General features: G+C 44.4%; 1 protein-coding gene across 5 annotated transcripts in view; it reads left to right on the forward strand.

The window, feature by feature from the left end:
* LOC118399575 (phosphoprotein associated with glycosphingolipid-enriched microdomains 1-like) overlaps positions 1-23,354 on the forward strand; it is a 115,853-nt gene that overhangs the window by 28,557 nt on the left and 63,942 nt on the right. For 3 of the 5 annotated variants that reach the window (XM_052472463.1, XM_052472462.1, XM_035795757.2), the window contains exon 2: positions 12,354-12,474. The exons of the other annotated variants lie outside the window; for them this stretch is intronic. The gene's annotated coding sequence lies outside the window, so the exon portion shown is untranslated. The remainder of the gene's footprint in view (positions 1-12,353; positions 12,475-23,354) is intronic. 5 annotated transcript variants of the gene reach the window in all.

Below are 23,354 nucleotides of genomic sequence, written 5' to 3' on the forward strand. Positions count from 1 at the left end.
GACTAGACCCAGCCTCATCTACACCATCTTCCATAACCTGACTAGACCCAGCCTCATCTACACCACCATCCAGGACACGACTAGACCCAGCCTCATCTACACCACCATCCAGGACACGACTAGACCCAGCCTCATCTACACCACCATCCAGGACATGACTAGACCCAGCCTCATCTACACCACCATCCATGACATGACTAGACCCAGCCTCATCTACACCATCTTCCATAACCTGACTAGACCCAGCCTCATCTACACCACCATCCATAACCTGACTAGACCCAGCCTCATCTACACCATCATCCATGACACGACTAGACCCAGCATCATCTACACCACCATCTATAGTCTGACTAGACCCAGCCTCATCTACACCACCATCCATGACATGACTAGACCCAGCCTCATCTACACCACCATCTATAGTCTGACTAGACCCAGCCTCATCTACACCAACATCTATAGTCTAACTAGACCCAGCCTCATCTACAACACCATCCATGACATGACTAAACCCAGCATCATCTACACCACCATCCATGACATGACTAGACCCAGCCTCATCTACACCACCATCTATAGTCTGACTAGACCCAGCCTCATCTACACCACCATCTATAGTCTGACTAGACCCAGCCTCATCTACACCAACATCTATAGTCTAACTAGACCCAGCCTCATCTACAACACCATCCATGACATGACTAAACCCTGCCTCAGCTACACCACCTTCTATAGTCTGACTAGACCCAGCCTCATCTACACCACCATCTATAGTCTGACTAGACCCAGCCTCATCTACACCACCATCTCTAGCATGACTAGGCCCAGCCTCATCTACACCACCATCTGTAGCATGATAGAGAACAGAGAGATGAACCTGGAGAAGAGCCCCCTAAGCAAGCTGGTCCTTGGGCTCTGTTCACAAACACAAACAGACCCCACATGTCCCCAAGACAGCAACACAATTAGACCCAACCAAATCATGAGAAAACAAAAAGAGAATTACTTGACACATTGGAAGGAATTAACCAAAAAAACAGCAAACTAGAATGCTATTTGGCCCTAATCTGAGAGTACACAGTGGCAGAATACCTGACCACTGTGACTGACCCAAATTTAAGGAAAGCTTTGACTATGTACATACTCTGTGAATGTAGCCTTGCTATTGAGAAAGGCCGCCGTAGGCAGACCTGGCTCTTAAGAGAAGACAGGCTATGTGCACACTGCCCACAAAATGAGGTGGAAACTGAGCTGCACTTCCTAACCTCCTGCCAAATGTTTGACCATATTAGAGATACACATTTCCCTCAGATTACACAGATCCGCAAATAATTCGAAAACAAACCCAACTTTGATAAACTCCCATATCTACTGGGTGAAATACCACAGTGTGCCATCACAGCAGCAAGATTTGTGACCTGTTGCCACAAAAAATGGGCAACCAGTGAGTAACAAATACCATTGTAAATACAACCCATATTTATGTTTATTTATTTTCCCTTTTGTACTTAAACTATTTGCACATTATTACAACACTGTATATTGACATAATTACATTTGAAATGTCTTTATTCTTTTGGAACTTCTGTGAATGTAATGTTTACTGTTAATTTTGATTGTTTATTTCACTTTAGTTTATTATCTACTTCACTTGCTTTGGCAATGTTAACGTATGTTTCCCATGCCAATAAAGCCCTTGAATTGAATTGAATTGAGAGAGGGAGAGAGAGAGAGCAAATGTATGCATGGCTGGGTGATATTGTCTAAACAAAATACATCTCTATTTTTTTCTAATTTATGGGAGATTCACAATAAACAGTATACCAGTCAAAAGTTTGGACACCTACTTATTCCAGGGTTTTTCTTTATTTTTGCTATTTTCTACATTGTAAAATAATAGTGAGACATCAAAACTATGAAATAACACATATGAAATCATGTAGCGTTACCTCTGTTGCCTCAGAAATTGCAGCCCAAATAAATGCTTCACAGAGTTCAAGTAAGAGACACATCTTAACTTCAATTCTTCAGAGGAGGCTGCATGAATCAGGCCTTCATGGTCAAATTGCTGCAAAGAAACCAATAGTAAAGGACACCAATAAGAAGAGAGTTGCTTGGGCCAAGAAACACGAGCAATGAACATTAGACTTGGTGGAAATCTGTCCTTTGGTCTGATGAGTCTAAATTAGAGATTTTTGGTTCCAACCACTGTGTCTTTGTGAGACGCAGAGTAGGTGAATGGATGATCTCCGCATGTGTGGTTCCCACCGAAAAGCATGGAGGAGGAGGTGTGGCGGTGCTTTGCTGGTGACACTGTCTGATTTATTTAGAATTCAAGGCACACTTAACCAGCATGTCTACCAGAGCATTCTGCAGTGATATGCCATCACATCTGGTTTGCACTTAGTGGGACTATCATTTGTTATTCAACAGGACAATGACCCAACACACCTCCAGGCTGTGTAAGGACTATTTGATCAAGAAGGAGAGTGATGGAGTGGTACATCAGATGAACTGGCCTCCACAATCACCCAACCTTAAACCAATTAAGATGGTTTGCGATGAGTCGGACGGCAGAGTGAAGGAAAAGCAGCCAACAAGTGCTCAGCATATGTGGGAACTCCAAGACAGTTGGGAAAGCATTCCTGGTGATGCTGGTTGGAGAATTCCAAGAGTGTGCTAAGCTGTCATCAAAGCAAAGGGTGGCTACTTTGAAGAATCTCAAATCTAAAATATATTTTGATAACACTTTTTTTTGGTTACTACATGATTCCATATGTGTTATGTCATAGTATTGATGTCTTCAATATTATTCTACAATGTAGAAAATAGTCAAAATGAAGGAAAATCCTGGAATGAGTAGGTGTGTCAACTTTTGACTGGTACTGTATCAGACTTATTTTATTCTCTAAATAAGCATTGTTGTACAACTAAGGGTAAAGTACACAACATTTCAAAAAGTCAGCAATAATCTTATGAATTAAGGGCTTGTAAAGTTATACCTAGGCTAAATATTAGCCTTTCACAACCATAAGACCTACTAATATTTTTTTTTTAAACATTTTTTTTTTGCAATAATCTTTGATCCAGTGTGTCTGGAAATGCCATTTTTTGTTAGAAATGTAAATAGAAGCATGCATAATGCACATTCACTAATAACTTCTTGTAGCAGGCGTTAGGCTATGGAAAATGACCACGGGTCTCATCAACAATCTCAAACCCACGTGCTAGAGATTAGCCGGCTAATCTTTATATTGTAGCCAATTTGGATCTATTTGCTAGCTAACAAGGTAGAACAGTTGAATTGGTATGAGCACACCCTTCTGTCCGTCTCCAATTGTTTGAACAGCATGCTAGCCTGTCCACTTTGTTCAGATGTTGGAATCAAGTGGCCTACCTTATTTCTCAGAATGAGAACGAGTTTCCAGTTCCTTATATAGTTGTGCTTTATGCTTATTGCACATTTATAAAACACAGACTATATAGCTAGTTTAACAGTCTTTGGCGAAAATGCTGCGTATCTCAATGCTGCGCGAGACAAACTGAACATTCATTTTCCAGAATTAATGTTCAGTAATGCTCTTGTTTTAATAGTGTCTGCTCTGCACGCAATTTGAGTAGTTGAGACATAAAACGGCTCTCATAAAAAAAGTGAACTTCTTGTCTATTACAGTAAAATAATGTCTCCATGTGTTGTGGTGTGTATATGATCTGTTCTGTTGGACCAAACCTCAAATCCAAATTACGAGTTGAAACCGCTTGTCAGCGAGGAAGATGTGATCTCTCAACTTTGTTGGCGTGAGAGGCAGGGGGAGGGGCTTGGTGTGTGTGTGTAAACCATAGAGGGAGAAGGGAAGCGCTATAATCTGTTCAAAATAAGGCCAATGCATTGCTATGGGTTTATTTTGGACCTAAATTTGTCGCCTGCTTTCCCGCCTTTGGGACAACGACTCCCATTGTTAGGGCGGAGACGTGCATCTCATCATTATATACAGATCTCTGGTGTAAATGGGAAGGTGCACAAAGCACAGAGGAGCGAAGGAGACGAGACAAATTGCAACATGAGAACAAGCGGACAAAAGAAAAATATTTTATATACACTGCATACGAAAAGTATTCAGACCCCTTCACTTTTTCCACATTTTGTTACATTACCACCTTATTCTAAATTTCATTTAAAATATGTCTTTATCAATCTACACACACTACCTCATAATGACAAAGCAAAAACAGAAATACCTTATTTACATAAGTATTCAGCCCCTTTGCTATGAGACTCGAAATTGAGCTCAGGTTCATTCTGTTTCCATTGATCATCCTTGGGATGGTTCTACAACTTCATTGGAGTCCAACTGTGGTAAATTCAGTTGATGCAACATGATTTGGAAAGGCGCACACCTGTCTAGGTCCCACAGTTGACAGTGCATGTCAGAGCAAATACCAAGACATGAGGTCAAAGGAATTGTCCGTAGAGCTCCAAGACAGGATTGTGTTGAGGCACAGATCTGAGGAAGATTACCCAAACAGTTCTGCAGCATTGAAAGTCCCCAAGAACACAGTGGCCTCCATCATTCTTAAATGGAAGATGTTTGGAACCACCAAGACTCTTCTCAGAGCTGGCTGCCCGGCCAAACTGAGCAAACGAGGGTGAAGGGCCTTGGTCAGGGAGGTGACCAAGGACCCGAAGGTCACTCTGACAGAGCTCCAGAGTTCTTCTGTGGCGATGAGAATACCTTCCAGAAGGACAACCATCTCTGCAGAACTCCACCAATCAGGCCTTTATGGTAGAGTGGCCTGACGGAAGCCCCTCCTCAGTAAAAGGCACATGACAGCCTTCTTGGAGTTAGCCATAAGGCACCTAAAGGTCTCAGACCACGAGAAACAACATTCTCTGGCCTTAGGAAACCAATATTGAACTCTTTGTCCTGAATGCCAAGCGTCACATCTGGTGGAAACCTGGCACCATCCCTACGGGGAAGCGTGGTGGAAACCTGGCACCATCCCTACGGGGAAGCGTGGTGGAAACCTGGCACCATCCCTACGGGGAAGCGTGGTGGAAACCTGGCACCATCCCTACGGGGAAGCGTGGTGGAAACCTGGCACCATCCCTGGTGGACGGGGGAAGCGTGGTGGGCAAACCTGGCACCATCCCTACGGGAAGCGTGGTGGAGACCTGGCACCACCATCCCGGGGAAGCGTGGTGGAAACGGGGAAGCGTGGTGGAAACCTGGCACCATCCCTACGGGGAAGCGTGGTGGAAACCTGGCACCATCCCTACGGGGAAGCGTGGTGGAAACCTGGCACCATCCCTACGGGGAAGCGTGGTGGAAACCTGGCACCATCCCTACGGGGAAGCGTGGTGGAAACCTGGCACCATCCCTACGGGGAAGCGTGGTGGAAACCTGGCACCATCCCTACGGGGAAGCGTGGTGGAAACCTGGCACCATCCCTACGGGGAAGCGTGGTGGAGACCTGGCACCATCTCTACGGGAAGCATGGTGGTGGACCTGGCACCATCTCTACGGGGAAGCGTGGTGGTGGCCTGGCACCATCCCTATGCTGTGGGGACGTTTGGCACCATCCCTACAGTGGTCAGGATCAAAGGAAAAATTAACCTGGCACCATCCCTACGGGAAGCAAACCTGGCACCATACAGAGATCCTTCATGAAAACTTTAAAGCGCTCAGGACCGTCAGACTAGGGGAAGCGTGAAAGGTTCACCTTCCCTCCAACAGGACAACAACCCTAAGCACACAGCCAGGGTAACCTGGCACCATCCCTACGGGGAGGGGTGGAAACCTGGCACCATCCCTACGGGACAAGTCTCTGAATGGGGAAGCGTCCTGGCACCATCCCTACGATTGGCCCAGCCAGAGCCCGGACTTGAACATGATCGAACATCTCTGGAGAGACCTGAAAACAGCTGTGCGGCAACGCTCCCAATCCAACCTGACAGAGCTTGAGAGGATCTGAGAAGAATTGTTGAAACTCCCCAAATACAGGTGTGCCAAGCTTGTAGAGTCATACCCACGAAGACCCACGAAGATTCAAGTCTGTAATCACTGCCAAAGGTGCTTCAACAAAGTATTGAGTAAAGGGTCTGAATACTTATGTAAATGTGATATTTCATTTTTTTGTGTATATATATATATATACATATAAATATATGTATTTAAATAAATGTGCAAAAATGTCTAAACCTGTTTTTGCTTTGTCATTATGCGGTGTTGTGTGTAGATTGACGGGGAAATCCATTTGAATCCATTTTAGAATAAGGCTGTAACGTAAGAATATTTAGAAAAAGTTAAGGGGTCTGAATACATTCCGAATGCACTGTATCACCCAGCCTTATCTAGACGATGAGATTATTATGGATAAGAGTATGTATATTTTGTATTTGTATCAAGCGGCAGCCAAGCATCGATCATCATGTCACCAGAATAAGACCCTCAATATTTATTGTGAAGGAGCATCAAGCTCATCACCTTGCACTTTCACAACCCTGTGAAGTTCATATTTTATTTAATCTGTAGCCTAAGAAACAGCATGGTTTCCTGAGTCGTAGTGGGACCACTCATCATATCATCACGTGAATCAAAATAGATTTCGATATGATGGTTATTATTTCAATATTTGTGCATAAAGGTGTTTCCATCGTCATTTCTCGCATAGTTAATTTTACAGACACAAAAACACCCCACCGTGTCAAATGAACAAATGATTTGTTGGCATTTATTCAATTACACAAACTTCCTGTTGCCATCACAGCTGTCATCATTTTTTTTATACGATATGACTTTAATCGCATAAAAACTATATGGAAACATGGTTAGTGTTAAACAAGAGTACTAGATACAATTCTCCATAGTTGAGTGTGAGCTAGGTTCTTCACAATTAGAAAAATATCCCCCTAAAAATGATTTGTCCTTGTCACAAAAGCCCTTTTAACATTTAACCAACTATGTAAGAATATAGGAATGTATTTATCAAACACATACATCAACCATCAGGGAGGGGGAGTTTGGAGTGGACAGGAAATGTAGTGGAATGAAAGATGTGTGTGTTGTGATAATGCTGGCAATCTCTCAGTACTAGAGATGGAGGGAGTGCTGGAAGAAGAGAGATTAGAAAAGAGGAGAGGGGGATATTGAAAAAGGAGGCACACAGCAAGAAGGGACTGTGCTGCAGTGAGCAGCAACAAAAAGGTTCTGAACTCAAGCAGGGCCAGAAAACCTCCTCAGAATACTGAACGACTGAAGAGGAAAGGAGAGGAAAGCTCAGGACAAAACTAAAGAAGGGGGTATTTTACAACATTCTGGTTCATTTGAGTGCATTCTAGTATGTTGTTGTGCATTCTTTTCTGGCCTTTAGAAGGGAGAAGGGTGGTAGTTTAATCATCTATAATGCAATGCATGACTAAACACTGGGGATAGGGTAGGATGTTCTGTTCTTTCTTTCGGAACAGGAGACACAGATTATTGGAATGAAAAGGAGATGTGAAACAGAAAGACGAGGGAGGAGAATTAAGAAGAAAACAAGAGAGAGAGGCGACGGTATGAGGGTTGAGGTTCATGATTAGGTATCCGACAAAGCATTTGTTTTGTTCATAGGGAATGGGACTGTTATTGTATGGGAACACATGATCATTCAGGAAGAAAGGTTATGATGAAGATGGCAGGAAAGGATCCAATGGGAACTACTTGGACAGGAAGTGAGTAGAGGAAATCCAGTTGTAATCAAACTTGCTGCATGATGATTGGATAAGGACAGCAAGAGACCTTAGACCTCCACTGCTGTCTCTGCAATATGTCCTTGGGTATGTGAAACAACACTATCCAGTAATATTTCACACTGTGTGCGCGTGTGTCCGTCCGTCCATCACTCTGGGTGTAGAAGGGACATATTCATCTGGCTTTCACTCATCAGGGATGTTGTGACACTCACACTGAGCATCAGTAAGATTCCAGGCACTTCAGTTGATGTCATGAGCAAAAACCTTTTTTGGCAGCTCCCCTCTATGTCCTCTTTTACACAGCTCCAGTTTTAATGTTTAATGTTACGAAAACACTAACAGCAGCTGATGAGGGCTGGATCAAAGTTAAGCTGTCAACCATTTAGAGATACATTTGGTCATGTAGTGTGTGTGGACACCTGCTCCTTGAACATCTCATTCCAAAATCATGGCCATTAATATGGATTTGGTCCAGGCTTTGTTGCTATAACAGCCTCCACTTTTCTGGTAAGGCTTTCCACTAGATGTTGGAACATTGCTGCGGGGACCGGCCTTGGGCACCGATGTTGGCCGATTAGGCCTGGCTCACAGTCCGCATTTCAATTCATCCCAAAGGTGTTCAATGGGGTTGAGGTCAGGGCTCTGTGCAGGCCAGTCAAGTTCTTCCACACCGATCTCGACAAACCATTTTCTGTATGGTCCTTGATTTGTGCAAGGGGGCATTGTCATGCTGAAACAGACAAGGGCCTTCCCCAAACTGTTGCCACAAAGTTTGAAGCACAGAATCATCTAGAATGTTATTGTATGCTGTAGCATTAAGATTTCCCTTCACTGGAACTAAAGGGCCTAACCCGAACCATGAAAAAGAGCCCCAGACCATTATTCCTCTGCCAAACTTGTCCTGGCATCCTCCAAACTCAGTTTTGTCTGTCGGACTGTAAGATCACTCCAGAGAACGCATTTACACCACTCCAACCATCGCTTGGCATTGCGCATGGTGATCTTAGGCTTGTGTGCAGCTGCTCGGCCATGGAAACCCATTTCATGATGTTCACAACGAACAGTTATTGTGCTGATGTTGCTTCCAGAGGCAGTGTGCAACTCTGTAGTGAGCGTTGTAACCTGAAGAAGAACAATGTTTATGTGCTACGCGCTTCAGCACTCGGCGGTCCCGTTCTGTGAGCTTGTGTGTCCTACCACTTTGCGTCTGAGCCGTTGTTGCTCCTAGACATTTCCACTTCACAATAACACACTTACAGTTGACCGTGGCAGCTCTAGCAGGGCAGGAAGTTGACAAACTGACTTGTTGGAAACGGTGCCACGTTGAAAGTTACCATTCTACTGGCAATTTTTTGTCTCTGGAGTTTGCATGGCTGTGTCATGAGTGTTTTGGAATGTCTCACTCCTTTAGCCTACAGTATATGTCCTGATTCATGTCCCCCTCAGACCACCACACCCCTCAGCTGCTCTCTTCTCCCATCATGGTCAGTCTCTCAACTTGCTCCACACAGCCCCCATTGTTAGATTGTCCCATTTTGCTTTTATCCAGCGAGAGCGCACTCCAGATGGGAATCTGTTTGTGAATAGGCCCAGCAAATTGCAGTTCTTGTCTTGTCGAGTGATTGTGTGATGAATAGCTTGTACCTCATGGCCATCGATCCATCTCTCTTCTATAGGCATCTTATTGACTGACTGTCTGGCTGTAACTCTCACCTTGTATAATCACATAGTATTGACAGGGCTATGTGTCTGTCTGGCTGTAACTCTCACCTTGTATAATCACATAATATTGACAGGGCTATGTGTCTGTCTGGCTGTAACTCTCACCTTGTATAATCACATAGTATTGACAGGGCTATGTGTCTGTCTGGCTGTAACTCTCACCTTGTATAATCACATAGTATTGACAGGGCTATGTGTCTGTCTGGCTGTAACTCTCACCTTGTATAATCACATAGTATTGACAGGGCTATGTGTCTGTCTGGCTGTAACTCTCACCTTGTATAATCACATAATATTGACAGGGCTATGTGTCTGTCTGGCTGTAACTCTCACCTTGTATAATCACATAGTATTGACAGGGCTATGTGTCTGTCTGGCTGTAACTCTCACCTTGTATAATCACATAATATTGACAGGGCTATGTGTCTGTCTGGCTGTAACTCTCACCTTGTATAATCACATAGTATTGACAGGGCTATGTGTCTGTCTGGCTGTAACTCTCACCTTGTATAATCACATAGTATTGACAGGGCTATGTGTCTGTCTGGCTGTAACTCTCACCTTGTATAATCACATAATATTGACAGGGCTATGTGTCTGTCTGGCTGTAACTCTCACCTTGTATAATCACATAGTATTGACAGGGCTATGTGTCTGTCTGGCTGTAACTCTCACCTTGTATAATCACATAATATTGACAGGGCTATGTGTCTGTCTGGCTGTAACTCTCACCTTGTATAATCACATAATATTGACAGGGCTATGTGTCTGTCTGGCTGTAACTCTCACCTTGTATAATCACATAGTATTGACAGGGCTATGTGTCTGTCTGGCTGTAACTCTCACCTTGTATAATCACATAGTATTGACAGGGCTATGTGTCTGTCTGGCTGTAACTCTCACCTTGTATAATCACATAATATTGACAGGGCTATGTGTCTGTCTGGCTGTAACTCTCACCTTGTATAATCACATAGTATTGACAGGGCTATGTGTCTGTCTGGCTGTAACTCTCACCTTGTATAATCACATAATATTGACAGGGCTATGTGTCTGTCTGGCTGTAACTCTCACCTTGTATAATCACATAGTATTGACAGGGCTATGTGTCTGTCTGGCTGTAACTCTCACCTTGTATAATCACATAGTATTGACAGGGCTATGTGTCTGTCTGGCTGTAACTCTCACCTTGTATAATCACATAATATTGACAGGGCTATGTGTCTGTCTGGCTGTAACTCTCACCTTGTATAATCACATAGTATTGACAGGGCTATGTGTCTGTCTGGCTGTAACTCTCACCTTGTATAATCACATAATATTGACAGGGCTATGTGTCTGTCTGGCTGTAACTCTCACCTTGTATAATCACATAATATTGACAGGGCTATGTGTCTGTCTGGCTGTAACTCTCACCTTGTATAATCACATAGTATTGACAGGGCTATGTGTCTGTCTGGCTGTAACTCTCACCTTGTATAATCACATAGTATTGACAGGGCTATGTGTCTGTCTGGCTGTAACTCTCACCTTGTATAATCACATAGTATTGACAGGGCTATGTGTCTGTCTGGCTGTAACTCTCACCTTGTATAATCACATAGTATTGACAGGGCTATGTGTCTGTCTGGCTGTAACTCTCACCTTGTATAATCACATAATATTGACAGGGCTATGTGTCTGTCTGGCTGTAACTCTCACCTTGTATAATCACATAGTATTGACAGGGCTATGTGTCTGTCTGGCTGTAACTCTCACCTTGTATAATCACATACTATTGACAGGGCTATGTGTCTGTCTGGCTGTAACTCTCAACTTGTATAATCACATAGTATTGACAGGGCTTTGTGTCTGTCTGGCTGGCTGTCTCTTTCTCTATTTTTCTCACTCTTTCTCTCTCTAGATCTGGGAAGAAATCCCTCTTGTCAGTCTCTTGGTGTGGACGAGAGGTTAAGGTCTGTTCAGTCTGTCATTTCATCCTTCTTTTCTCTGTCTCCATGGGTGATGGGGTTGCTAGGTGATGGATGGACAGGTTGGCGTGGCGGCCTTGTGTGCCAGCAGGGCACTCAGTGTCACGGTAGGGTACTCCATCTCGGAGAAAGGGAGAGCGAGAGAATGGGGGAGTTTTGAAGTTACACGGCAACACTTTTCTTTCGCTGTCGTCCAATCGATTAGTTCATGCTCGATAGAAAACAGTCTAACGTTTTCCTGTTCCTGTTTGTCAGATTTAAAATGTGATATTTACAATATGTTTAGATGTTGACTTCCTATCTGTACTGTGTGGAGTTCAGTTTAACTTAACGTAGTGTACTGTACGGAACATCAGAGACAGAGAGAGACGTCTGGGGCATGTCAACCCCTGGGATATCCTTGGCAGCTGTGGTGTTGGCGGAGTAAAGGATTATGGGAGATGAGCAGCAGTACCCATAGCTTTCCCAGTAGGCTTTCTGTGTGTGCGTGCTTTACTCGCTGCTGTGGCGTCTGCAACAGCTGAGGTCTGGTTAGTCACACAGCCGCATTAGTACACACACACAGTTCAGACAGTCACACATACACACCTGCAATCCCTACATACTGTATCTGACAGATGTGTGACTTTAAAAAGCAACCATTATGATAGATAACATTGGCTCTGTTCTGTCTTTTTGAAAGGATCCTCTTTGACTTTTGGAAACGGCCAACCACACTTTTCAGTCTCCTATTGATTTCCATGAATGCCTCGTTTCTTTCCCCTCTGTGTGAACTAGGCATACTGTAACTCAGTGAGATGTTCAATGTCACTTACAGCATTTCTGTTGTCGTACCGTTTTATTCTTTGAGTACCCATAACAATTTACAAGGCTGCTGTGAATCCATCATTAGTGATTGTGTGTGTATCTTGTATTCTCCTCTGCAGGGCCACACTTCATGGCTTTGTTTACTGTGGTCATAACTCCACCCAAGGCTCCTGTGTGCCTTGTCATCTGTACAGCCTATTACTGTGACACGAGCCTGGCCCGCCAGACTGATAGCAAGAGGTAGGTGTGTGTGAGTGTGTGTGGAATTTAATACCAGTGTTCTGGGAGTATCACCAATCCAGATCTTTGAGTGTTAAGCCAATGCTGTCTATCCCTCCCTTGAACATGATGCTTAACTCAGGTTTAATGTCCTTAGAGAGACATATTAGATATTCCTTTTATAATTTTTTACACTTTTACCCCACTTTCGTGGTATCCAATTGGTAGTTTGTCTTGTCTCATCGCTACGGACTCGGGAGAGGTGAAAGTCGAGAGCCACGCTTCCTCCGAAACACGACCCTGCCAAGCCGCACTGCTTCTTGACACACTGCTGGCTTAACCCGGAAGCCATCCGCACCAATGTGTCGGAGGAAACACCGCCCAACTGACGAAGGAAGTCCGCTTGCAGGTGCCCGGACCCCCACAAGGGGTCGCTAGAGCAGAATGAGACAAGGAGATCCCGGCCAGCCAAACCCTTCCCTAACCCGGACGATGCTGGGCCAATTCATTGTGCACCGCCTTATGGGTCTCCCGCTCACGGCCCGGCTGTGACGCGAACCCAGGGCTGTAGTGATGCATCAGCACTGCAACAGTGCCTTAAAACGGTGTGCCACCTGGCAGGCCCCCATATTAGATATTTTTAAGGCTTGTTACATGCTAGCCACACCGCTTGCGTTACACGTGTGAGCATTGCAAAATAAATGTACACATACATGTTATTCAAGCATTTCATCCAAACTGCTCTCGTGCGTCAACGAGCGTCTGCATAGCCAGGTGCTAAAATAGAACATGGGCTATTTTTTACGCTTGATGCAAGTTCCGCCTCTCCCATCTCCTCATTGGATTTTAGGAGCATATTCCCACGTGGGTGATTGAAAGATGAACTGAGGTCCACACTCCAGTCCAGTTGGTGGTGGTAATGCACCTTTAAAGTTGGTTGCGAACCGCCATATAAAGTCCAAAGAAGAAGAAGAAGCCTGAAGGAGGAGAGATTACTAGAAACTAACTAGGTTTAATTTTTTATCTGTGGATTAATTGTCGAAGTAGAGGACCTTGTGCATTTCAGGTAAAATAACAACCCAATGTTTATATCCCAGGACAAATGAACTAGCAACGGCAAGCAAGCTAGCTAAATGACCATGAATGTTTCATGCGTTTTGACCTGTCCCCAAATTAATATAGGTGGTTCAGAGTTCGTTTTTATATTTGAACCTGTGTGTCCTGATGGCGTCTGCTGTGGATGGACAACATGCGCACGCAGCATGTTAGAGGTCAGTAGAATGTAGCTAGAGAATAGAGACAGATCCAGGAATAGAGAGGTCTTGATTGAATCATCTTGCTGAACGATAGCCAGCAAGTTCATTCATTATTTATGAAAATATCAGTCTGGGAATGTTGCAAGTGAATAGCAACTAACTGTAATGTGTTTTCTTTGCCCGTTGCATGTTTTAATAGGGTCTTACATCAGTTACATCTACATCTATCAGTTACATCTACAGCATTGTAGAATCTGTTCAGAAGGGGTTCAAATAGGGGCCTACTTCACAAATGGCACCCTATTTCATAGTAGGTAGTGCACTACTTGCTCAAAAGTAGGGAATAGGGTGCCATTTGGGAAACATCATGTGTTTCAAGCTGGCGGTGCTACTACAGTCCAGTGGTTTCATTACCACAGTAGTTTCATTACCACAGTAGTTTCAGTGTTATTTTTATACTTCCCTTGTGTTTCATTTCCTGTGAAACAATATATAGTATTCCCATGGTGCTATAGGTGGAGGCTCTTTGGCTGAATCCCAACCATCTTGAATAACTTGCTGTATAGAACTAGACAGGTTAGTGCAGAATGGTGGGAGGCAGGACTGAGCTCCTCCATACAGGAGTGTTTTAAAAAGGAATAGGAGACGAGGAGGGCTCATGGGGACTCGCTTTCATTCTCTCTCGCTCTCTCTCAAAGCAGTTTACATCAAACAGTGGTACTGTAGCAGGCTTTTATATCTACTGTGGCTGAGTCTCTACCTGTTGGGAGCTAGACAGGCTTCAAAGCATTCCCGGGCCATGACTTATTTTTATTGAAAGCACCATGGGGGGGGGATGTATACGTAAAAACAAATTGAATGAAATTAAGTTGGACTTGTATGCCGGTGATGTCGCTATAGTAACCTTCAATATTTATTTATCAGATGTTCTGTGTATATTATGACTTTTCCCCATATTAAACCATAGTGATAGTGACAATTATTCACTGGCAGATTCTACTGTAGGTCACTTTTCTGCAAAACCGTGATGAGCCGTTTCTAAAGGAATGTGTCTCATTTCTCTGTGTGGAAAAACGTGAAAGTCTGGAGAGCGAGAAAGATACTAAAAAGTCTGCCTCCCTGAGCTTAGAGTAACGTTGTGTGTGTGAAGGAAGCTGCTAGTCCTGGCTGGCTGGGATCCCACCTAGAAGGGCCTCATAATCTCCGACCACAAACAATGGGAACCCAAAAAGACGCCCTTTCAAAGCTCTGACGCGGCGCCGACAACTTGAAACGCCTATAAGCTTTTTGTAACGTTGTAGGAGAAGGATATAGTTACAGAGACTAAAACAAAATAGAGTGAACAACGTGTGGTGGAAGAGAAGTCTCTCAGCAAACACAATGACAGTGACAGGGACATTTGAAGTACGTACACACACAGGACAGGGTGGCTTACATGACAAGTCCACAAAACAAAGGAAATTAACTCTCCCTCGTCTAGACAAAGACTCAGGCCTTATAATCAACTAGAAAAATCCCTAGTGAATTCCTTAATCAAGGGGAAAGTATTTAAAGGATAATGTTGGACATGAACACACACACAGTGACGTAGCCTTACGTCTGCACCAGACAGGCTGGTAAGAGTGACCCATTTGGGGCACTAAGGAGACAAGCTTGTAGCAAGCTATCATAATCCTTCACTGACTTAGACATAGATTTATCTCTTGAGACAGTGGGCAAATGGGGCATGAGAGTGTCATGTGTCCACAGAAAGTGTCAAACCAAGCAGCAGGCTGACATGACCTCTTTATGATAGGAGGAGAGTGGCTGTCATTCATCATGGATGAGAGAGAGAGAGAGAGAGAGAGAGAGAGAGAGAGAGAGAGAGAGAGAGAGAGAGAGAGAGAGAGAGAGAGAGAGAGAGAGAGAGAGAGAGAGAGAGAGAGAGAGAGAGAGAGAGAGAGAGAGAGAGAGAGAGAGAGAGAGAGAGAGAGAGAGAGAGAGAGAGAGAGAGAGAGAGAGAGAGAGAGAGAGAGAGAGAGAGAGAGAGAGAGAGAGAGAGAGAGAGAGAGAGAGAGAGAGAGAGAGAGAGAGAGAGAGAGAGAGAGAGAGAGAGAGAGAGAGAGAGAGAGAGAGAGAGCGAAATGGTGTGTGCCTGTGAACTGCAGCATTACAGAGGTAATAAGACAGATAATATGGATCCTCATATCTGACTTTCCCCATTAAATCTATCCTGGAGCTGAACTTAGTGAACTCATCTGTCTCAGTGGCAGCTAATATCTTTACCTTACCACTATTGAATAACATGGACTCCTGCATCCTTTCCTTTCCCTTTGACATGAGCATGTGAATGTACACACACACACACAGCTGTTATAACTGAGAATAGCAGGGTCGTAGTGGATCTCTTTGTCAGTGCTTCGCTACATTCCTCCCACCTCCCCAGGGCTTTGGGATAGTGGGGTAGATGTGGGGTCATCCACCCAGCGAACAGCACCCCTCCCTGGGGCCTCTTTGTCCAGATGAGCCGCTCCCCAAACTATTGGCCCTGACATCTGACAAGCTACATCCCATACCATACCTCTGGGACTGGGGTTGCCTCTCTCACTCACTCTCACACATACTTGTGAGGACTTTTTGGGGACCAAACAATTGATTCCAATTCAAAATCCTATATCCTTAACCTTAACCATGAACAACTAACCCTAATTCAAACCTAACCCTTAACCTAACCGCTGAACCTAAAATAACCTTTTTACAAGTGAGGACTGGCAAAATGCCCTCACTTCTCTGAATTGTTGTTGGTTTACAATTCTTGTGAGGACTTCTGGTACTCAGATGTATAGTAAAACTTGTACACACACACACACACACACACACACACACACACACACACACACACACACACACACACACACACACACACACACACACACACACACACACACACACACACACACACACACACACACACCACACACACACTGTCCTCTAGAGCTACTCCCTGGAGGACTGTTTACTGTGTGGTTATTTTTAGTCTCTTCAGGAATACTGTCGGAGCACAGTCGAGCTTCCTTTCGCCTGGCCAGGGCCCCTCTGCCTCCCGCCCATGGTCTGGCCCACGCCTCAGTCCACAGCCCCTTTCCTGGACCCAGACCCCCTGTCCTCCTTTGGCTCACTGTCTTCCCTTCTCTACAGACCCCCTGTTCGGTTTATTTAAAGACCCTCCTCCTGGCCCGTCCTTAGATTATTTAACCTTGGAGGAATTCCTCTGAAATACCTGTGTGCGTGCATACATGTGAGTGCAGAGAGCTGGTTGTGGTGACAGGAAGAGACTAGTGTTGGAATGAATCTATCATCCTGTTTACCTGTATGAGTTGAGCTCCTCTCATCCTGTATGAGTTGAGCTCCTCTCATCCTGTATGAGTTGAGCTCCTCTCATCCTGTATGAGTTGAGCTCCTCTCATCCTGTATGAGTTGAGCTCCTCTCATCCTGTATGAGTTGAGCTCCTCTCATCCTGTATGAGTTGAGCTCCTCTCATCCTGTATGAGTTGAGCTCCTCTCATCCTGTATGAGTTGAGCTCCTCTCATCCTGTATGAGTTGAGCGCCTCTCATCCTGTATGAGTTGAGTTCCTCTCATCCTGTATGAGTTGAGTTCCTCTCATCCTGTATGAGTTGAGCTCCTCTCATCCTGTATGAGTTGAGTTCCTCTCATCCTGTATGAGTTGAGCGCCTCTCATCCTGTATGAGTTGAGCGCCTCTCATCCTGTATGAGTTGAGTTCCTCTCATCCTGTATGAGTTGAGCTCCTCTCATCCTGTATGAGTTGAGCTCCTCTCATCCTGTATGAGTTGAGCTCCTCTCATCCTGTATGAGTTGAGCGCCTCTCATCCTGTATGAGTTGAGTTCCTCTCATCCTGTATGAGTTGAGCTCCTCTCATCCTGTATGAGTTGAGCTCCTCTCATCCTGTATGAGTTGAGCTCCTCTCATCCTGTATGAGTTGAGCTCCTCTCATCCTGTATGAGTTGAGCTCCTCTCATCCTGTATGAGTTGAGCTCCTCTCATCCTGTATGAGTTGAGCTCCTCTCATCCTGTATGAGTTGAGCGCCTCTCATCCTGTATGAGTTGAGCTCCTCTCATCCTGTATGAGTTGAGCTCCTCTCATCCTGTATGAGTTGAGCTCCTCTCATCCTGTATGAGTTGAGCTCCTCTCATCCTGTATGAGTTGAGTTCCTCTCATCCTGTATGAGTTGAGCGCCTCTCATCCTGTATGAGTTGAGCGCCTCTCATCCTGTATGAGTTGAGCGCCTCTCATCCTGTATGAGTTGAGCTCCTCTCATCCTGTATGAGTTGAGCTCCTCTCATCCTGTATGAGTTGAGCTCCTCTCATCCTGTATGAGTTGAGCTCCTCTCATCCTGTATGAGTTGAGCTCCTCTCATCCTGTATGAGTTGAGCTCCTCTCATCCTGTATGAGTTGAGCTCCTCTCATCCTGTATGAGTTGAGCTCCTCTCATCCTGTATGAGTTGAGCTCCTCTCATCCTGTATGAGTTGAGCTCCTCTCATCCTGTATGAGTTGAGCTCCTCTCATCCTGTATGAGTTGAGTTCCTCTCATCCTGTATGAGTTGAGCTCCTCTCATCCTGTATGAGTTGAGCTCCTCTCATCCTGTATGAGTTGAGCTCCTCTCATCCTGTATGAGTTGAGCTCCTCTCATCCTGTATGAGTTGAGCTCCTCTCATCCTGTATGAGTTGAGCTCCTCTCATCCTGTATGAGTTGAGTTCCTCTCATCCTGTATGAGTTGAGCGCCTCTCATCCTGTATGAGTTGAGCTCCTCTCATCCTGTATGAGTTGAGCTCCTCTCATCCTGTATGAGTTGAGCGCCTCTCATCCTGTATGAGTTGAACGCCTCTCATCCTGTATGAGTTGAGCGCCTCTCATCCTGTATGAGTTGAGCGCCTCTCATCCTGTATGAGTTGAGCGCCTCTCATCCTGTATGAGTTGAGCTCCTCTCATCCTGTATGAGTTGAGCTCCTCTCATCCTGTATGAGTTGAGCTCCTCTCATCCTGTATGAGTTGAGCTCCTCTCATCCTGTATGAGTTGAGCTCCTCTCATCCTGTATGAGTTCAGCTCCTCTCATCCTGTATGAGTTGAGCTCCTCTCATCCTGTATGAGTTGAGCGCCTCTCATCCTGTATGAGTTGAGCTCCTCTCATCCTGTATGAGTTGAGCGCCTCTCATCCTGTATGAGTTGAGCTCCTCTCATCCTGTATGAGTTGAGCTCCTCTCATCCTGTATGAGTTGAGCTCCTCTCATCCTGTATGAGTTGAGCTCCTCTCATCCTGTATGAGTTGAGCTCCTCTCATCCTGTATGAGTTGAGCGCCTCTCATCCTGTATGAGTTGAGCGCCTCTCATCCTGTATGAGTTCAGCTCCTCTCATCCTGTATGAGTTGAGCTCCTCTCATCCTGTATGAGTTGAGCGCCTCTCATCCTGTATGAGTTGAGCTCCTCTCATCCTGTATGAGTTGAGCGCCTCTCATCCTGTATGAGTTGAGTTCCTCTCATCCTGTATGAGTTGAGCTCCTCTCATCCTGTATGAGTTGAGCTCCTCTCATCCTGTATGAGTTGAGCTCCTCTCATCCTGTATGAGTTGAGCGCCTCTCATCCTGTATGAGTTGAGCGCCTCTCATCCTGTATGAGTTGAACGCCTCTCATCCTGTATGAGTTGAGCGCCTCTCATCCTGTATGAGTTGAGCGCCTCTCATCCTGTATGAGTTGAGCTCCTCTCATCCTGTATGAGGAGCTCCTCTCATCCTGTATGAGTTGAGCTCCTCTCATCCTGTATGAGTTGAGCTCCGCTCATCCTGTATGAGTTGAGCTCCTCTCATCCTGTATGAGTTGAGCTCCTCTCATCCTGTATGAGTTGAGCGCCTCTCATCCTGTATGAGTTGAGCGCCTCTCATCCTGTATGAGTTGAGCGCCTCTCATCCTGTATGAGTTGAGCTCCTCTCATCCTGTATGAGTTGAGCTCCTCTCATCCTGTATGAGCTTCCTCTCATCCTGTATGAGTTGAGCTCCTCTCATCCTGTATGAGTTGAGCTCCTCTCATCCTGTATGAGTTGAGCTCCTCTCATCCTGTATGAGTTGAGCTCCTCTCATCCTGTATGATTTGAGCTCCTCTCATCCTGTATGAGTTGAGCTCCTCTCATCCTGTATGAGTTGAGTTCCTCTCATCCTGTATGAGTTGAGCGCCTCTCATCCTGTATGAGTTGAGCTCCTCTCATCCTGTATGAGTTGAGCTCTCCCTCAAGAAATCCTAATGAGGAATATGCAGCACAGCAGTTGGGCTCTCTGTGTATAGAACTTAATCAATACTGTGCTGTCACTAGGGTCGGAGAGGGGGGCGTGATTGGAGGTGTGTGCGCGTGCGTTCGTGTGTGTGTGTTTGTGTGCATAAGCGTGCATGTGTCAGTCTGAGTGTGTGTTTGTGTGTATAAGCATGCATGAGTCAGTCTGAGTGTGTGTTTGTGTGTATAAGCGTGCATGAGTCAGTCTGAGTGTGTGTTTGTGTGCATAAGCGTGCATGAGTCAGTCTGAGTGTGTGTTTGTGTGCATAAGCGTGCATGAGTCAGTCTGAGTGTGTTTGTGTGTATAAGCGTGCATGAGTCAGTCTGAGTGTGTGTTTGTGTGTATAAGCGTGCATGAGTCAGTCTGAGTGTGTGTTTGTGTGTATAAGCGTGCATGAGTCAGTCTGAGTGTGTGTTTGTGTGCATAAGCGTGCATGAGTCAGTCTGAGTGTGTGTTTGTGTGTATAAGCGTGCACGAGTCAGTCTGAGTGTGTGTTTGTGTGTATAAGCGTGCACAAGTCAGTCTGAGTGTGTGTTTGTGTGTATAAGCGTGCATGAGTCAGTCTGAGTGTGTGTTTGTGTGTATAAGCGTGCACGAGTCAGTCTGAGTGTGTGTTTGCGTGTTTGTGTTTTCTTGTTAGTCCTTCCAAGGATTCATTCATAGACAGATAAGCACTCTAGACGTTTCTAGGAAATCTTAGCATTTTACATAATTCTCTAAGTATGTAGTCTTATACAAATCTAGGTATGATTACACATGTTTTCTGGAGGGCAAGCAGCTTACAAAGACATGCAATCTCCTCTTCAGCCCTGTGGTACTCTTAGTTCCTCATCAAGGGATAAATGTTTTGCTCCATGTTTTGGCTCTCAAGTAAGGGAGTTAGCTGTTTCAGGGGCTGTTACTAAGCGCTTATGGCAAATACAATATTATATATCAAATGACTTTGTTCATTTGTTTATAATGCCACGATAAAGTTCTCAGCTACTGCTGCTTCTGTAATCTGTTTTTAATGTGTTGAATTCATTATTTAAATTCCTTCATCCACAAGAGGCCTTGCTGAAAATGAGAGTAGAGCCAGCCACCTGCAGCTGCTGTTCAGTGAAGCACAACATTTTAAAAACCGCTTAAGGATCCAACCCTTTTTTTCAATTTTCACCTAAAATGACATACCCAAATCTCACTGCCTGTCGCTCAGGACCTGAAGCAAGGATATGCATATTCATGATACCATTTGAAAGGAAAGAGTTTGAAGTTTGTGGAAATATGAAATTAATGTAGGAGAATATAACACATTGGATCTAGTAAAACATGTTATTTAAAAAAATAAATTGCAAGAGAAATGACGTCATGTGTTATTCCAGCCCAGGCGCAATTTAGATTCTGGCCACTAGATGGGAGCAGTGTATGTGCAAAGTTTTAGACTGATCCAATGAACCATTGCATATCTGTTCATAATGTTTTATCAAGACGTCCAAAATGTGCCTAATTTGTTTATTAAGCTTTCCCATAATTTGAATGACAAAACAAACATTTTGTTTTTATTTTACTCAAATACGTTTCTAAATCATATGTAATGTCCATGAATCAGGGTTTCCATTAGAAAAATGTGGCATCAGACATTTGACATGTAGCATTTTAATTCCCTGGACATTTGAGACATTTACCAGACCCATAGGCATTTTTGTGCGTAACCTGATTAGGGCGTCCACCCACGGGGCTTAGAATGACAGAAATCACATTTAGATGATTGTAGTTCATATTAACAGAACATGCAAGTCGAGGATGTACCAATGTGCCTGTCCTTCTGCCCAAATTCTGATGTGCACTTTGAAGATGTTAAAATAACTCTGCACATTTACTTTTCCTCAGCCAACAAGACAAGTAACGAACTGAAAAATCATTAGCCTATGTCAATCTACTATCCCCCATTGTAGAAAGGTTTACCTATTCTATTGGTCAACTTGTCGAGAAAGAAATGGCCTATTCCAGACAGATACTGGGACGATAGATTCCAAATGCACACAACCAGTAGGCAGGGCTGGACTTTAATGCTTGTCCGCTTGCCTGGGAAAAAAATGCCGGACAAGGAAAATCTAGACTAGGTTTCTCCGAATGGACAAGTAAAAATATGGTATTTTGGCATTGAAGCCCTTTATCTACATCCCCACATTCAGATGAACTCGTGGATAACATTTTATGTCTGCGTGTAGTTTGAAGGTAGTTGATAACTAGCGTTAGCGCAATTGACTATTGTTATTGCGCTAACGCTATTTAGCATTGGCTCACGGAACTAACGTAAACTCACCCCATTCCGTACTAATGTGCGCAACCGCGACATTCAAACGAGGCTGCAAAGAAAACTAATGGGACTGTAGCGACTGTGTTGACTTCAAAATCGGGGGTGTGAACTAGGTTTCTATTCAAGCGTTGATCGACATGGTAATGGCTCTATAGTATTGGAGAAAAGTTGAAAAAACTGACCCTCCGTTACATCGTGACGTGTCATGTCGTAACGTACAGCACGCATAAAGCAACTATTTCTGTCTTACAACCTCTGTCCTCCAGGTGTAGCACTTCTATCATTGTTTAAAAACAAGAAATGGACAGTGACGGGGGTAAGGGGGGATACCTAGTCATATTTTGAGTCGTCACTGCATGCGATTATGATTCTCAAAGCCGCTGTTTACTTCTGAAGATCACTTTAGCACCGTGCTAAAAACCCCATTCAAATTCGATACAAACCTTCAAATACAAACAATTTGTAAGTCGCTCTGGATAAGAGCGTCTGCTAAATGACTTAAATGTAATGTAAATGTAAATGTAAATAGGTATGTAATCACACATTATATAAACTCTTTATAGTGTTTTATTTACATTTTAGAGGCGATAAGGTGATAAGTTGGACAGATTGAGTGAAAAAAAGCAATTTTCCCACAACATCTCTCCTTCTCACTATCACGCATTAGTTTAGCTTCCCCACCCGCCATTTTTACAAAGACCCAACGGGGCTCATTGTCATCTTGAATCATGCAGAAACGGGCAGCTTTTAGGTCATGTCGTTTGTGCTTTACAATGGTATTGACATTACAGTTGGTTTGGAAGTATTACGTTTTTGGGGCGCTAATATACGATCAATTGTACGGACCAAGGCGATGTACAAAAGTGATTGAGTTTACGTTACGTCTAACCAGAGATACTTTTGGGGAAACTCCTTTGGAATCGTATTAACGGCCAATGTGTACGTTGTCCTTACATTGTCAATGGGCCACGCGGTGCATTCTGGGCGACTCTGGGGCAAGTAGAGCTCTCCTTCAAG

This window comes from Oncorhynchus keta, chromosome 20 (assembly GCF_023373465.1).
Source record: "Oncorhynchus keta strain PuntledgeMale-10-30-2019 chromosome 20, Oket_V2, whole genome shotgun sequence".
Taxonomy (NCBI): domain Eukaryota; kingdom Metazoa; phylum Chordata; class Actinopteri; order Salmoniformes; family Salmonidae; genus Oncorhynchus; species Oncorhynchus keta.